Raw genomic sequence first — 17,647 nt, 5'->3', positions numbered from 1 at the left:
CTATGTTCTCTCCAGCTCTGAGGAGTTAGAAAGTGTTCATTTAGCACTGAGGGTGGCAAGTAGGTTTCAACAAGTGAGCAGCTTTGAATCACTAGTAGTGACCTGAAGCTTTGTAATGACAAAGACTCTGAGACCAGATCTCCATGCATCAAAGGAGTTCTGTGATCAGCTGGTATTGTCAGTCATGAGCACCAGAAACAGAAACGGGAGCGTTCACGTTGTATATTTGCCATCTGTGATCAATTAGATTAAACTCCCCTGAGGTTAAACACCTGATTCATACCCCACACTGCATTTGGCAAATAGAACTTCATGATTATTGAATGAATGAGTATGGGTTCTACATTTTGCTTTGTGAAAGATATGCAACAGAAGCTCTATTAGCCAACATTCAATTAATTACAATCTCAAAATGGATTACCCATTTCCAGAATCAAGTCAGAAAGTGGAACAACAATGAAACCTATACATATTTAGAAACTAACCTTCAGGGTTTCAGTCCACATTGAATGCAATTCCCCAGCTTTTCTTGATCTGCAATCTTATGTCTTAGCGATAAGTGATTGAATTTCAGCCCTGGGACTTGGAAAGACCCTCAGTTATCAATTTTTAAGATCACTAGACTATAGTTATTAAGTCTAGAAAATGGGCCCAAACATTTCAAACAGTGAAGTTTTATTTATTTTTATTTTGTTATTTAAAATAGAAGGGCTCTTGGTTAGATAAATGCTCAAGGACAGTAAACTCCTTAGCTAGACTGTAAGCTCCTGGAGGGCAGAGATGGTATCTGATTCAGTTCCATGTTCCTGTATTGTCTAGTACATTTCCCTGAATAGTGGGCTGCTTAGTAAATACTTGCTATATGAATGAATGAGCAAATATCTGTGTGTGTGGGGGGGGTGGCGGAGGTCAGTGTTCTCTATATGTTCTGTTCTTGAGCCCCTTTGCCTTTAAGGATTTATCTGAGAATTTTCCTCTCTGACAAAGGGGAGACCAGTGACACGTAAGGTATCCCAGCTTTGGACAATGAAAACACTCTTTAGAGCTAATCAGAGGAGTGTTAGCAGCTGGGTGGGGGCCTGGAAAGGACAACCAGACTAAGAATTCAGAGATCTGGGTTTGAGACTTTGAACTGCTTGCTCTTTGACTCTCAGTTTGCACATCTGTAAAATGGGGAGAATACCTTGCCTTCTGAAAGTTGTAGAGAGGGTCAAACAAAATACCTGAAAGTATTTTGAAAAATGATGAAATCTCCATAAAAACAAGGGACATCAGTTGTTCTTATTCTGCAGCTAAGTGGCCACACAGCTTTGGGCACATCCCTTCACCCTCACCCTTGATCTCTTCATCTTAAATCTGAGAGGGTTGGACTAGATGCTCTCGAGCGGTGCTTTCAGCCCTCATGTTATGTACACACAGCTGGGGCTTTCAGCTCTGGCAAGAGGAAAGAGGAGGGCTGGATCAAATTCTTTCCTGAACAGACTCAGACAAATCATTTGATGCTTTTGCCCATTTACAAGAAGCAGCCAATTGAGGCAATCAAATTGCATTCTCGAGAGTGAGCCAGAGGAAAATGCAATGCTTGGGTAGTCACAGAGCTTCATCTGAGAGTCAGAGAGGTGCAGAAACCAAATGAGGCACTCACAGAAAAGCAGGGGACAGTGTTGTTTTTAGGCACTTGCTGACTCATGCACTTTGTTGGATACTTTAAGTATATTCTCTCAATTAGGTCGCACAACAATTATTCAAATTAACAATTTACCCACCCTCCAGATGAAAGCTCCCTGAGATTCAGACATGTTAACCCAACCCGGGAAACGATTTAAATAAATTCAGGGCTGTTTGACTCCCAGGGTTTTCCTTGTACGATTCCACTGCTAAGGAGCCAAAACAAAGATAGATGGTTCCGAAGCAGAATTGCGTATGCCGGGAGGCAATAGGTGTGCGCTGTCTACAGTCATTGGCAGGCACAAAACACAGGGAAGAAAAAAACCAAACTAAAAGCACCAGGGGCCTCCTGGAGACACTGAGAACAGAACTCAGTGAGCGCCAACTTCAGACGTCACACGTGCCACTAACGACCCACTCCCGCACCTCAGACTTGCAGATTCAATGCATCAGTGGGTTCATCTCAAAGCACTTCTCCAGGCGTGAATCTGCTCAGATACCTGCTCTTCCAGGCTGCAGCCTTCCCAGTTCAGTGCTGAGGGACCAAATCCCCAGAGGAAATTTCTAAATTACTCAATTCCCTTTGCCTGTACTTATATCCTAATGATAGGACATTAAGATGCAAATTACACAGAAACTTAGTAAGCAAATCATGTCACTTTCTAATGGTTACATCAATAAAGGCTGCCGAGAGGCACCACACTGTTGCCAAACCCCAGGAATGACTTCAAAGGCCCACCTGCAAGCCCCGGGCACAGTATGTGCTAGAAATTCTATCCCACCAAAGTATTTATGGTCAGGGATTCTTTCCTCCCCAAGTGGCAGAACTGCCTGATGCTGTTTCTCCCAGCTTCCAATGCTGACGGCTCTGTCTGTGCACATATGTGGGTCCTCAGGGTGCTGGTGGTTTTTTGCCAGTGTGGTTTATAACATTACAAAGGGGAATTCAGTCTCCTCTGAGTAAAACACTTCCATCACCAGAACATGTTTCAATTTCTGCTTGTCATTTCTATCGCTGCCATTTGTCTCCTCCCTCTTCTGCTTTCCTTTTTCCTATTTTTCCTTCCAAGAATTGGCTGTGATCCCCTAAACTAAGCTCTTGTTTGTTTGTACCTTGCCCATATAAAAATCCATCCTATTAAAATCATTGGCTTTTACAAGCAAATTTACTTTAGCAACGATATCTCAGAAGGTCAAACTATTCATTATACATTTCAGAGTCTCTGGCCCTTAACCAAGGACCAGTACAGCATACAGAAGTTTAATAAATGCTTGACTGTAAAATATTACAATCCCTTCAATTTCACCATCGAATTCTTACTTACAGGATTATGTTCTTGGAAAGCCAGAAGCCCTGGCCTCTGGTCATAATTCAGTTCCTAATTAGCTGTGTGATCCTGGACAGATCATTCCCCCTCTTACTGGGACTTGCTCTCTTCATCTACAGAATGACTAGAGTGGTAGTTTCTGCATCTTCTAGATTAAATTCTGTAAGGACAGAGCTCAGATCTGTGGTGTCCCCTTTTGTAAAGATCTAGATCTGCAGGATCTAGTACATATCTAGAATACAGCAGGTTCTCTGTGACTATTTGTTAAATGGGTTTGTTAAGAATGCTGTGATTCTAGGTTTTATTTTTTTTTTTTTTAATTTTTTTTTTCAATGTTTATTTATTTTGGGACAGAGAGAGACAGAGCATGAACGGGGGAGGGGTAGAGAGAGAGGGAGACACAGAATCGGAAGCAGGCTCCAGGCTCTGAGCCATCAGCCCAGAGCCTGACGCGGGGCTCGAACTCACGGACCGCGAGATCGTGACCTGGCTGAAGTCGGACGCTTAACCGACTGTGCCACCCAGGCGCCCCATGTGATTCTAGGTTTTAAATCGATGGCATTGTTCAATTGGACTTTGAACTTGTATTTGCTGTTACAAACAAAACTATACCCAATTGTTTCAAGTTTTTTTTTAATTTTCCTCTATCCAGGACTCAGATAGATGCTCTTCTGTACATTCTGGAAGCTTGTGAGTCATTTCACAAACAAAACTCTGTATCTACCTCCAAGCTGACTCACTGGCTTCCTGGTGTGTTTCTCACCAAACCAGATGATGGCCACACAGGCAGTAAGGCTTTGTAGGGTAGTAAAGACACGGTGCCCATATGAAGAATTCAGGTCAATTCATCTCAAAGTAAGTATTTACCGGATGCCTATTGAGACACCTAATGTGTAATGTTAGTTTGGGAAGGAAGCACGTACCAAGACAGCCATTTCTTGGAGCCCTTGATAATCAAAGATCAAGGACATGTCCATCTGGACCACACAGCTCCTGGACCCTATTTTTAGATCCTATTTGCAGTGTTTGCCACTTTCTTGGAAGTCCTTCTCACATTCACAGTTTAGACACAGTCATATACATAGCATTCAATTTTAACTCCTAATCATAACATTGCCTTGCGCTGTTTTTCTATCTGTCTCACCTAAGTTTGAGACTTTTAAAACATGGGTCCAGAGACAGGTTTCCAAAAGGGGGCCACCAGTATTGAGGATTATGTGCAAAGTTTTATGTGTATGAGCATTTTTCTGAGAGAGGGTTTGTCGCTTTCAACAGATTTCCAAAGGGATCTGTAACTCCAACACACAAACTCTCAGCTCATTGGCTGCTAGAAACCCTGGGAAGAACTGCCTTGATTCCAAGAATCTCCATTCACTTCTCCAACAGAGCAGTCAAGCTGAATGTACAAAAATTCATATTCATCAAGCGAGCTGAAAAGCCAAGAAAGCAAGCAAATGCCAATTTCTCATACTCATTCAGATATGAGGGGGAAAACCCAACTTTTGACTAGGAATAAAACTGGAGTGCTCAGAGCTCTTTCTTACCAGTTTTTATGATCCATTTGGGTGAAGCACCATCAACTAAAAACCTGGGCCAGACAAGCAAACAGCTGAACTTGAAGGAGATATTGGATCCACATTGTTGGATCCAATATTGAACAAGTGAAGTGGAGGCAAGCGTGTCTGCCCTAAAAGAATAATGGCCACTGAGGTCTGTGTGGGGTGGTCTTGCATACTTGACCCACAAGCACATGCACACAGAGGGCTCTGGCCTCTAGGGTTCCTGCATCTCATGCTGTGCTGCCTCAGCAGTTTCCAGAGTCAAGAGAATCATCCAAGTTATGGTGTACTCTTGTCTCCTCTTTTATAAATTATGCATCAAGGAAAGAAATTCACAGCAATTTTTTGATGAAAAAATACCCCATACAATACCCCATATGATAGACAGTCTAATTTTCTCTTAAAGGTTAGGAGAGTTTTCCAGAAGGAAATCTGGACCCCCCCAAGATGGGGGTAAAGTTGGCAGACAAAAAATACGGGCGTGGTTCACAGTCAGCTGTCTGCCTGCCCCAGGCCGTTAAGACAGGGTCTTCTGCCCACATTGGTTGTAGAAACTGTTAACAAGGAGAATGAGGTGTTATCCTTCTCTGAAAAGCGCCAGTCTTCCTGCCTGGCTCTCTGTTGCACTGCCTTCATCCCTCACTTCCTGGGCCTACCCGGCTCTAAGCTTTGGGCTTCATTTCCCATTCCTGGTTCCGCTCTTGCCTCTTACAGAGGAGGACTAATTTGGCTGGTCCAGTTTTAATTTTTTTTTTTAATGTTTATTTATTTTTGAGACAGAGAGAGACAGAGCATGAATGGGGGAGGGTCAGAGAGAGGGAAACACAGAATCTGAAACAGGCTCCAGGCTCTGAGCTGTCAGCACAGAGCCCGACTCGGGGCTCAAACTCACGGACCATGAAATCATGACCTGAGCCGAAGTCGGCCGCTCAACCACTAAGCCACCCAGGTGCCCCATGGTCCAGTTTTTTTTTTTAATTTTTTTTTCAACGTTTATTTATTTTTGGGACAGAGAGAGACAGAGCATGAACGGGGGAGGGGCAGAGAGAGAGGGAGACACAGAATCAGAAAAAGGCTCTAGCCTCTGAGCCATCAGCCCAGAGCCTGACGCGGGGCTTGAACTCATGGACTGCGAGATCGTGACCTGGCTGAAGTCGGACGCTTAACCGACTGCGCCACCCAGGCGCCCCTAGTTTTAACCAACTTCGAGTGTGTGCACTTGCTTAAGAACAGTGGTACTGAGCTGCTCTCTTCTGGCTATTCCATCTGGTGAAGCTGGGGTGCTCAGAGGGCATAATTTGCATAATCTCCATAGCCAAGAGTGATTCAGAAGAACCTTGAGAATTCAAAGGTAAATAGACTCTAACTTTATGATATTGAAAAATGATTTTGTAATTAAATGTATATTAATTTGCAAAAGATTCTGTTTGAATGCATATCTTTGGTGGTTCCACCTCGTCTCACCCCTCCCCGCCAATGCACAAAAAACCATGCTATTACATGAATGGCCCATCTATGTCACAACAAGGAGGTCTGACTATTGAAAATATAGTAAACACAAAATTCTACCAAGCAGAGTACTGAGGAAGTAAGGAGTTCTAGTTACCTGAAATTTCCAAGAAAATTCTGGTTAAAAAATCCTCATTCTCTATATCTTGACACAATAAATAGATTTTAAATAATTTGCTCTAAGAAAAATAACCAGAGGTACACAGAGACTGCCACATTACGTATCGTAGGAAAGACATCTATGCACAGTGAATGACTTAAAAGCGCACCAAGCCCCTTGTGTGCACCTGAAGCTGGTGGAGAGCAGAAAGCAGTCTATGGCACTTCCTGGAAATGTGGCAGGGCTGAGCCATCAGCCGTACTTAGAGGCGGCCAGTTTCCTAATGTGTCTTCAAATTGGGTTTCTCTTCTTCCCTACGTTACCCACTCTGCCCTTACTCTTGCTCCCTATGATTGCACTTATTAATAAAGAACAGCACAAGACCAACTCAAGTCTGCTTTCTGGAAAACCTGGCCCACAAAAAAATTTTACAAAACTAGTGATTCTCAATGGCTTTTGGGTAAGGGTGTGTGCGTGTGTGTGTGTGTGTGTGTGTGTGTGTGTGTGTTATAATTTTGCAGGCAAAAGAAAGGGAACTGTTCTTTTCTCCCCAATTACTTATTACACCTCTCCTCTTCCCACTCTGCATCAGTTAGGGGCCAGTCAGTAAGTAAAAACAGTATCAAGAGCTTGGACAGAAACATTTAATATAAAGACGTCCTAACTAGTAAAGGTGATTAATTTCTAAAAAGGGGTAAAAGGTAACTTTAAGGAGTTCAGAAGTAGCACTTCCAGAGAGCAGTGAGAGGAAGGAACTAATAACTCATCCTCTGTAAGGGTAAGAATGGGTCTGCTCATGGCAAAGATCCTTGCCAGAAGTGTGGGCTGGAAACAGCCTGTAGGAGCAGCCAGTCAGGTGGTGGAGAAACTTGCCAGAGGCTGCAGAGGGGAGCTGGTCCATAGCAACGGTCTCTGGGTAATGGGAAAACCTGCCGGAGGCTGCAGGCTAGTGGAGCTGATCCACGCAGGATGCTAAGATGAACACCACGCAGTCCTTCCACACAGACCTGCTGGCCCCAGCACCAGGAAGGGAAATACCTACCCCTTTTCGGCTTCAAAGTGGCACACCAGCACCTTGTATTAACAGAGCCTAACACCCAGCCAGCTGGCAAAGGAGAAATGTCCACGGGGTCTAGCTCTCAGGTTCACCAAGCAGAAAAGAAAGGTGTATTCAAAGCTGAGAGGTAACGGGTTGGCAACTGGCACACCCACCTTCTCTGTGTGGGAGACATTCACTCTACAATGACAAGTTCAAAAATGGGAACTAAAAATATACGCTCTATGTAAAATATTACCAATGATTACCATTTAATAACACAATTAAAATTTATTTCTCAGACCTGTCTGCATTATCTGAATTTTCTGTAGGTAATCATATATCTTATTTTTATCTGGAGAAAAGATTACCTTAAAAGATTCTCACTCATTACAGTTTTACTGAATTCTGTTAGTAAACATGAAACTCATTATTATGCAAATATACACATAAGGCTGAAAGGGGCTTAGGGACATTCATTCATCTCTAAAGGGCAGTGTTCTGGAGGACACGCCAAGTAGTCTTGGGTCTGATTAGCCCAGAATCTCTGGCCCTACCATTCACTCTCAGGCTGCTTGTGTATATTCCACGCTACACATGTAACGTAAAAAGGGCACAAAGTGGGATGCCTGGGTGGCTCAGTCAGTTAAGCATCCGACTCTTGATTTTGCCTCAGGTCATGATCTCACAGTTCTTGGGTTTGAGCCCCACATCTGGCTCTCTGCTGACAGTGTGGAGCCTGCTTGGGATTCTCTCTCTCCTCTCTCCGCTCTCTCTTTCTCTCTCTGCCTCCACCCCTCTTCTCTTGCATACGATCTCTGACTCAAAATAAACAAACATTTTTAAAAAATAAATTAAACAAAAGGGCACAAAGCAACAGCATTTGCCATTTACCGTGCTGGTCAATGGCAACAACACTTACCATGCTGCTGCCCTTGCAAACTTTCTGCTGTCTTGGACACTGGAACCCGCTCATCTAGATGTTCACAACGTTTATCTTTCCTTTGGCTAAAAGCCCTTAGAGTCTGCAACTTTCCTCCTGCCCTTCTAGGTAGCTTTCCTGGTCTCTCACCAACCTCCCCAGGCTTTGAATTTAAGCTAGCAGAAATGTCAAACCAGGTAGGTTTCCTCTGCTCTCCCCACCCCCCATTTCCTCCCTAGTGTCTTTGTTCACGCAGAACCTCCACCCAAACTAACCATCTGCTCCTTTCAACCAGCTCCTCCGGTTGTCCCTTAACAGTCAGTTCTGGTGTCACCTTTTTAGGAAACCACATCCCATGAAGGATCCAGGGAATCCAGTGATTCTGCTTTACCTCCCCGGGTCTGTCCTCAGAGCTGCTTCTTGGTACCCTCACCCTTTAGCACAATGGGTGATACAGAGTCGGCACTCAGTGCCTGTTGGGGGAACTAAAAGGTCTCCAGGCCCTGAGCCGCTAGTCCTTTCCTGCCATTTGTGCCCTGGCATGAAGAGCCTCTGTCAGAAGGAGAACCTGGGCCAGAGGAACCGGGGGAGCAGGTGTCATGTTCTGGGGACTGCCAGCTCCTTCCTCTCCTCATCAAGCTTTTCTCAATAGTGACAGGCAGATTGGCAGAAACAGACACACCTACTCCTAAAAACACAGATTTCCATTTAAAAGATACAAGAGGAATAGAAAGAAGCAAACGCCACTCCTTCTAAGAACTGGAGGTGATTTTTACGGGTTCAACCTGACACGGTTGAGGGGCCAGGGAAGAGAGCGAGCACTGTCTTCATAGCCGTGTTGAAAGCTCCCGTTCCCTGCACTCTTGCGAACTCTGCCCACAAGTGCACACAGTCACCCATCTATCACTTTCACCTGAAATATATAAACAGGTGAAGCTGAAATGAGCTTGGATGCCTTAGGTTGTCATTATCATACCCTCCATTTCCCACCCAGGAGACACCATCACTCACACAACGGAGCATGCTTTCCTGCACGCACAGGCCTCTTCCCAGCTTACAAAGCACCTTCCACATATGTCAGCTCATGTGACTGTCACCCAAAACACTGTAAGGGTAAGCAAGTTTCAGGAGGGTGGATCAGGTTGTTAGCAGCAAGGACCAAGGGTTGCTGGATGTCCTTGTGATGTCACAGGTAAGCAATGTAATGCCCCCCCGCCTTGGTCAGACAGGCTGGTGGGGTTATGGCCTCCCTTTCACCTGTGTTCCCTTCTCAGGGAAGTCCCTTGAAGAGAGCCATGGGCTGCTTCTAACACCTGCTGACTCATGACACCCAATAAGTACTTAACATACAAATGAATGACTGAAGGAAGTCTGGTCTCCCTTTAAATACTTTCTCATTAAACTAGTTATCCCAGCGCAGCCTGATGGATACAAACTCTGGAGAAAAGGATTTCCAAATCCAGGCAGAGCTAAAGCCCTGTGCAGGCTTGCAGCAGAGAATGAAGGAAGCCAGAGAAACATGTTGAAATGTAGTCAGGCACAACCTGTCCTAGCAACCGCCTCCCTCTCTATAAAATTCAGTCTCCCTCCCCCATCTGTGGCTGGAATGTTTTTCTCATGTTAATTTCAGATTCTAAATGTCAAGATGGTACCGTTCCTAGTTGTCTACAGGGTGCCCCCACAGGAGACCCATGCCAGGAAACTTCTGCCACTCTCCAAAGAAAGGACAGTGGAATTCAAACTCCCCAAGCTCTCCAGTATCTCACCAAGTTCCCTGGTTACTATTTTAGGGAAACTTAGATTTCTGGTTCCACATCTGGCTAGTTTTGCTCGATGGAATGTATAATCCTGTTTCAAAGGTGATTCTGATTAATCAAAGTCCTGGTTCATTAAATGGGGCTCTTAGTCACAGAAAGAAAGAAAGGAAGGAAGGAAGGGAGGAACAGAGATACAGAGGGAGGGAGGAGAGAAAGGAGGGGGAGAGGGAGGAAAGAAAAGAAAAAAGGTAAGAAGGGCAGGAAGGAAGGACGGACAGAAGGAGGAAGGAACGGAGGAAAGAATGCTTACTCAAGAACACAAAGCTGGCCACCAGTGTTCTCTCAGGGGGCATCTTGAGAAAGGAAATCGATCATATGAGAGGAGCTGTGGTGAACATATGGGAAGTTCCCACAAAGACCATTGCTGTGACGAGTGGGCAGGCAGAATGTTGCCAGTATGTGCAATCTCCCTTAAAAAAAAAAAACAGCACTTGACTATGAGGAGAATTACGTAAATATGCAACAAATGTTTAAATAATTGAAAATCTTTAATATTTAAAAATAAATTTTTAAAAGTTGGTATCAGGAGCCACTACTATTGACTTTACTCAGTGGAAATTTCAAAACTACCTAGATAACTTGAAAGTCACCTTTAGACCCCAGCTGGTTGTCACCTATATGACATATGTGGGTCATATTTTCCTTTTGCATAAACAAGAAGCTCCTGCTGGGTTTTTCCACTGTCTTTTCGTTTCTTTCACACTTTGTATCTTTAACCAGGGTCTAGCACAGAAAAAGAACATAATAAGCAGTTGTTGAATTTATGAAAAACATGTAAATGGAACCGTAAGTCCGGGATTCCAGTTCCAATCCTGCTACTGGCTTTCTACGTGATTTTTGAGAAGGTCACTTTATATTTCTGGGTCTCAGTTTCTCTATCAGTAAACTCAACACAATAGGGTCAGTGACATTAATGACAGCTAACAGTGACTGATCACTTATGTGCCTGGCACTGTCCTCATCTGTGCCTGCATTAGGTCATTTGACCTTCACACTGAGCCCATGAGTTACACAGGAATTCTTTCTTTCAAGTCACCTCAGGCACAGCTCTGAAAAATCCCCAAACAGGTACCCCAGTGGTCCGCAAAGGCATTTCTAAAGAAATTCAAGTATCTCTGGCTGGAACATGCAACAGTCTCACCCAGGTCACTTTTGAGCATGGAGCCATGAGCCTTGCATCAACTGTAAAATCCTTTCCTTTGTACATTTCAAATTAAAATTTTCTCTCATCCAGTGAAAACAATGAGCAGCAGAAGTGTGCAGGGAAAGCAGTGGGGGGAAATTGGAAAGGAGAGAGAGATGGTTAGAGATGGTCTCTGTTTGACTCTGCAAGAATGAAGGGAGGCAGAAATTCAGGAATCTACCCAAGGAGACTCCACTGAGCACCCCACCCATCATCCAAGTGCATCATTAGCCAGGATAATTGACAAATTAATTCACTGAGATAAATTAATTCACTCAGTGTTTTGCTCATGATACACTCTAGGATAACAGGTATGGGACATGGCCAGAAAGGACAGGGATTAACAAAGATGTCATTACCCAGCTGCCTCCAGAGAGCCCAACCTTGGGCTCCAGTCAGTCCTAGCAGGGCCACCTTCCCTCAGACTTGCCAGTTTTAAATTTTTTTTTTCAACGTTTATTTATTTTTGGGACAGAGAGAGACAGAGCATGAACGGGGGAGTGGCAGAGAGAGAGGGAGACACAGAATCGGAAGCAGGCTCCAGGCTCCGAGCCATCAGCCCAGAGCCTGACACGGGGCTCGAACTCACGGACTGCGAGATCGTGACCTGGCTGAAGTCGGACGCTTAACCGACTGCGCCACCCAGGCGCCCCAAGACTTGCCAGTTTTAAAGCTGAGCTGTGGGGGCCCCTGTATGGCTCAGTTGGTTGAGTGTCTGACTTCGGCTCAGGTCATGATCTCTTGGTTCATGAGTTAGAGCCTTGTGTCGGACTCTGTGCTGACAGCCCAGAGCCTGGAACCTGCTTCAGATTCTGGGTCTCCCTCTTTCTCTGCCCTTCCCCCACTCACGCTTTGTCTGTCTCTCAAAAATGAATGTTAAGAAAAATAAAGCTGAGCTGTGAAATAATTTTTGCCTAATTCAAGATAGGCATCCTTGAGAATCCTAGAAACATTCTGTTCTCAGTCCCGTGCAGTTTCCTCAATGGGCTATCCACTTGGCCAATGCTCCTGGGGCTGTGTCAGAAGAAACAGTAGGAGCAAAAAGCTTTCTTTCAGAGAGCTTTCAATTAATTTGGAAGAAGATATTTGAACAATGACTTCACTGGGAGTCCAGCTGTTGGAATACTGAACAAATTTCACAGCCATTGTTTTAATACTGGCCATGAAATTCTTGGTCAAATTCTACCGGGAGACCATCACCCTCCTTGGGCCCCATCCCATAAGGGATAAATACATTTCTTCTGTCCTATTTACTGCACCAGAAGCTATTTTTGAGAGGGCCGAGTTTAGCGGTTAGACAGCTTGACTCAATCTAGAGAGACCCAAGTGAATCCTGGTGCTGCCATGTACTAGCTGTGACACTATGTGTAAGTTTTTTACTGTCCCCGAGCTCCATTTTCCTCACCCATGAACCCACTTCGATATCTTTCACAATTAAGACATATAGGGTTGTTCTGAAGACTAAATGATACATGAAAAGCTCAGAGCACAGTCCCAGCACAAAGAAAACAGTCAACCAACAGTAGCTGTTTATTATTAATACCTTCATTATCATCCAACCTCTCCCTTCTACTGGAGTGGACCTGGTGGTTTGGATGAGAGACTTCAAAACTGCAAACTCAGACTAAAATAGATTTGTTTTTCATGTTAAGTTCTATTACCACGGATGGAATTACATCCATAGAATGCATTTCGAAGGATGATTAGTACATTGAACTCTATGGATACTGAGTGTATGCGCACACACACACACACACACATTTACACACACACACACACACAATGAATCACATTCCACAGGTATGGATTTTCACAAGGCATATACTTTCAAATATCCATGACAATGAGCCCAAACTACTGATCCTACCTCTATGATCAACTTTCTTAACAGAATAGTTTGGGTCTTGGGGATTGAGGCGATTGCCTTGGAACGCTTGACATTCTCTAACTTGGAAAACAAAGATAAGTAGGTCAGTTAGGAGCAATTACAGTTTGGAGGAGGAAGGTTTGGTATCTCTACAATGATGCTACATTGTTTCTAGAGTGTCAGCAGCTGTTTATGCAGGAAGATTTCCCTCCCTCTCTAATGAATGTAACATCAGAGGGAAGAATTTCTAAATCAACACCAGGGAGGCACAGCTAGGGCTCTCTGCAAACTCATAGCAGAAAAGGAAGGCAGCCAGAAACGTATAGGCCACCCACTGGACTGCTCGAGGCCTGCAAGTTAGGTCAACTGAACTGACCTGTACAAGCTTGACTGCAGGTGACAGGAGGCCAGAAACACTCTCACTGTGGGATGTCAAGTATGAAAGGCAAGTTCCCAGGGGCTCTCGCCTTTTATTTTGGAGCCATTTGCTTCTATCACACACTGCCTTGCACTAAAATTACTCTGTTTTAAGGCACATGAAAAGATGCTCAACGTTGCTCCTCATCAGGGAAATACAAATCAAAACCACACTCAGATATCACCTCACGCCAGCCAGAGTGGCCAAAATGAACACACCAGGAGACTATAGATGTTGCAGAGGATGTGGAGAAACGGGAACCCTCTTGCACTGTTGGTGGGAATGCAAACTGGTGCAGCCACTCTGGAAAACAGTGTGGAGGTTCCTCAAAAAACTAAAAATAGACCTACCCTATGACCCGGCAATAGCACTGCTAGGAATTTACCCAAGGGATACAGGAGTACTGATGCATAGGGGCACTTGTACCCCAATGTTTATAGCAGCACTCTCAACAATAGCCAAATTATGGAAAGAGCCTAAATGTCCATCAACTGATGAATGGATAAAAAAATTGTGGTTTATGTACACAATGGAGTACTACGTGGCAATGAGAAAGAATGAAATATGGCCCCTTGTAGCAACATGAATGGAACTGGAGAGTGTGATGCTAAGTGAAATAAGCCATACAGAGAAAGACAGATACCATATGGTTTCACTCTTATGTGGATCCTGAGAAACTTAACAGAAACCCATGGGGGAAGGGAAGGAAAAAAAAAAAGAGGTTAGAGTGGGAGAGAGCCAAAACATAAGAGACTGTTAAAAACTGAGAACAAACTGAGGGTTGATGGGGGGTGGGAGGGAGGGGAGGGTGGGTGATGGGTATTGAGGAGGGCACCTTTTGGGATGAGCACTGGGTGTTGTATGGAAACCAATTTGACAATAAACTTCATATATTGAAAAAAAAATTTTTTTTAAATGCCTTCAGAAAAAAAAAAAAAATAATAAAATTATTCTGTTTTACAACTGGAAACATCACCAGACAACATTACTGGATTGGCCAGTGAATAGAAAAAATTCAAGGAAAAATGGAAGATACAGAATATGTCACTTCATATGTAGAATAACCAGAAAAACCATCTCATTGCTAGGCTTCATAGCTTTAATCCTAAAGCAGGGCATTCCAGATTCCTCCACCTCAGGGCAGTAATCTACAAAAAAGGGCAAGGTAAGACTCAATTCCCAATTTAAACCTTAATTCAGATGCTTCCTGATTACCAGGACCTTTTCTTTCCTAGCACAAGAAAGATAAGTTCCCTGAAAGTTCCTGTTTTCACACTCAGTCACCTGATCACTGAGAGTGATCCTGTCAGTCATTGTACTAAGAGCAGCCCAGGGATTTGCCAGACAGCAAAAGGATGTTGCCGCCTCTGGCTTCCAGCTGAAGGCTCTGCAAGTCACCCTCCATGTGCTGGTTAGCATACAGGACTGTTCTGGTCCCCTCCACCTGCTCCTGGCCCCGTGCAATGCAGCCCAAGGCCAGCCTCCAGGAGACTGCGGAGCTCAAACCCTAGGGATCCCAGGTCACCTCCTGTCAGTGGCCCCACCCTCTCCCCCTTCCTAGTAGCCTCAGAGGCAGGGCCAGGTTCTCACCACTCTCAGCATGGAGAGGTGCTAGAGTGCAGGCTCTTGGGTTCTCAGCTCCCAAAACTGCCAAATGGAATCTTTTCAGAAACAGTCGTATTTCCTCTTCTTCACTGTCCCCCTTCATGCACGTTAGTGCTCACGTCTCCCCAGGCTGTCCTAGGTCTCTCTGCCTAGGAATTGAGTGAATCAGTAACATCTTACCACAAATTAAACCAATGTGTCACGTTGCCCAGGGACACACACATTTTAGAAGAGACCCGGAGAGTGAGGCACCCAAAAGAATGGTGGACTTCCAAGCAATGGGTGGTGGATGGGAGATAGTTTCAAGCAGGGGGGTCCTTCCGATGCCTGGGTAAAACCTTTCCATGTAGGCAACTATCTCCTCTGCCATGTTAAGTGGAGTCACTTCTTTTTTTTTTTTTTTAAATATATGAAATTTATTGTCAAATTGGTTTCCATACAACACCCAGTGCTCATCCCAAAAGGTGCCCTCCTCAATACCCATCACCCACCCTCCCCTCCCTCCCACCCCCCATCAACCCTCAGTTTGTTCTCAGTTTTTAACAGTCTCTTATGTTTTGGCTCTCTCCCACTCTAACCTCTTTTTTTTTTTTTTTTCCTTCCCTTCCCCCATGGGTTTCTGTTAAGTTTCTTAGGATCTACATAAGAGTGAAACCATATGGTATCTGTCTTTCTCTGTATGGCTTATTTCACTTAGCATCACACTCTCCAGTTCCATCCACGTTGCTACAAAAGGCCATATTTCATTCTTTCTCATTGCCACGTAGTACTCCATTGTGTATATAAACCACAATTTCTTTATCCATTCATCAGTCGATGGACATTTAGGCTCTTTTCATAATTTGGCTATTGTTGAGAGTGCTGCTATGAACATTGGGGTACAAGTGCCCCTATGCATCAGTACTCCTGTATCCCTTGGGTAAATTCCTAGCAGTGCTATTGCTGGGTCATAGGGTAGGTCTATTTTTAATTTTCTGAGGAACCTCCACACTGTTTTCCAGAGTGGCTGCACCAATTTGCATAAGTGGAGTCACTTCTGGGCAGAACTACAAGACCAATCCTCCACATGATAAGGTAGTGCTGAGTAAAGCAAGTATCAAGATATCCTGTTTTTATTTCATCACTCCCATGTGTTCATACAGGTCCATGGGGCAATTACAAACCAACATACTGATATACCAGGTAGGAAAAGCAAAGGCAATACTTAGGTGTTAGGGGGAAGGGCAGTCTGGGTTGTTGGGGCCCTGAGTCCTCACCTCAGCTCTGCCACCTTCCTCAGGGACTGAGGACAAGTCACCTAACTTGTCCTACCCACCCCGAGTCTCAGTTTCCTCATCTGCATATGAGGGGATGACAACACAAGGAGCCTCATGAGGTACTATGAGAGTCCAATGTGAAAATCCATGTGAAGGTACACTGTAAACAAAAAAAGCACTCTGGTCACCATAGCTGGTGTCATCCTCAGATTCATGAAGGATTAAATGCTCTTTGAGTTTGCAGCCATGGGCACGAATCTGTCAAAAGTACACAGTGGGGGCGGGGTGGGAAGGAAGGAGAGGTTGTTTCATGTAAGGGGTAATCTTAAGAGCAAATGAGGCAGGATTCCAAAATACTTTTGGATATAGGTCAGTCATAGCATACATTAAGTTGTATCTTGTTTTGAGAGAAAAAGAGGACTTGCACATTGTTTAGTGACTTTTCTCTGGCTCTCAAATCAGTGCTTTAGTGCTCACGGAGCACATATGCTGACTGTGCCCTTATTTCATCAGAAGTGAACAGACACGGCTCTCCATGCATAGTAAGGAATGTTGTCTAGTTGAGTGCCAACAGCTGTCTCCACAGATGTCAACAACAGCTGCATTTTGTCATTCCAAGATGTGAATCTCAATTAATCTCCCTCTCTCCTTGTTTTTGGAAACTTTGACATCTCCATATAAAGTGATTTTCTCTTCCCGGTTAAACTCATTACACCCAGATGTATCTGGTCACCTTTACAAAATTAGGTTCACTGTGCTCGGGAATTGGAAGTAAAAATTAGCTTTGATGTCAAATTACTAGTAAGAGAAATCTCAGTCAAAGCATAGATCCAGTTTGCTAATCACTTCTAGCAAAGGATCTGAATGTATCAGCCAGCTAAATCACCTGGCCCCCAGAGAGACATTTCAGCAGGAAATCTGTAAATAAAATGGATACTCACTATTTCATAGTGCATTTTTAAATGACAGGTCTGTATAGCAGGGCCATCACTCTACAGATGTAAAAAAAAAAAAAAGGCAACTTAGTTGGAAATGAAAACAAAGGAAGAGGTCTGTGAGAGCTGAACTATGATTCTAAGAGTGGAGACTGCTATTCAGGTATTCAGGTCTGGCCAACTGGCACTGTCCAGCTCTGGGTGCTTGTTCTATCCATCACAAAGTACCTAATGCAGTGGTACTTATGGGCACTGTTCAAAATGAAATCCAAATACCCAACAGAGCAGAGCAGATGCTGATGTAGACAGACATGTTCCTGGGGAGAATTTTTTAGAGTCAATGTCTGCAGGGCAAAGTTTTGGCTGTGCATGTGCTGGACCTCACTATGTGCATTTGTTAAATGTATATTTGTAAGCTATAGGGTTGTTTCTGTTTTTGCTTGC

At 44.1% G+C, this 17,647-nt stretch overlaps 1 long non-coding RNA gene across 1 annotated transcript in view; it reads right to left on the bottom strand.

Moving 5' to 3' along the window:
• The window catches only part of LOC125168858 (uncharacterized), a 70,907-nt gene extending 61,650 nt beyond the window's left edge, over positions 1–9,257 (bottom strand). The window contains exons 1-2 of the long non-coding RNA XR_007153325.1: positions 9,134–9,257; positions 8,908–9,035 (exon numbers count right to left, since the gene is read on the bottom strand). This is a non-coding gene — a long non-coding RNA (uncharacterized LOC125168858). The remainder of the gene's footprint in view (positions 1–8,907; positions 9,036–9,133) is intronic.
• Between the last annotated feature and the right edge of the window lie 8,390 nt (positions 9,258–17,647).

The sequence above is a fragment of the Prionailurus viverrinus genome, chromosome B3 (genome assembly GCF_022837055.1).
Source record: "Prionailurus viverrinus isolate Anna chromosome B3, UM_Priviv_1.0, whole genome shotgun sequence".
In the NCBI taxonomy this organism is placed as follows: Eukaryota; Metazoa; Chordata; class Mammalia; order Carnivora; family Felidae; genus Prionailurus; species Prionailurus viverrinus.
Note: the sequence above shows the minus strand (reverse complement) of the source record. Positions and strands in the feature narration are given on the sequence as shown.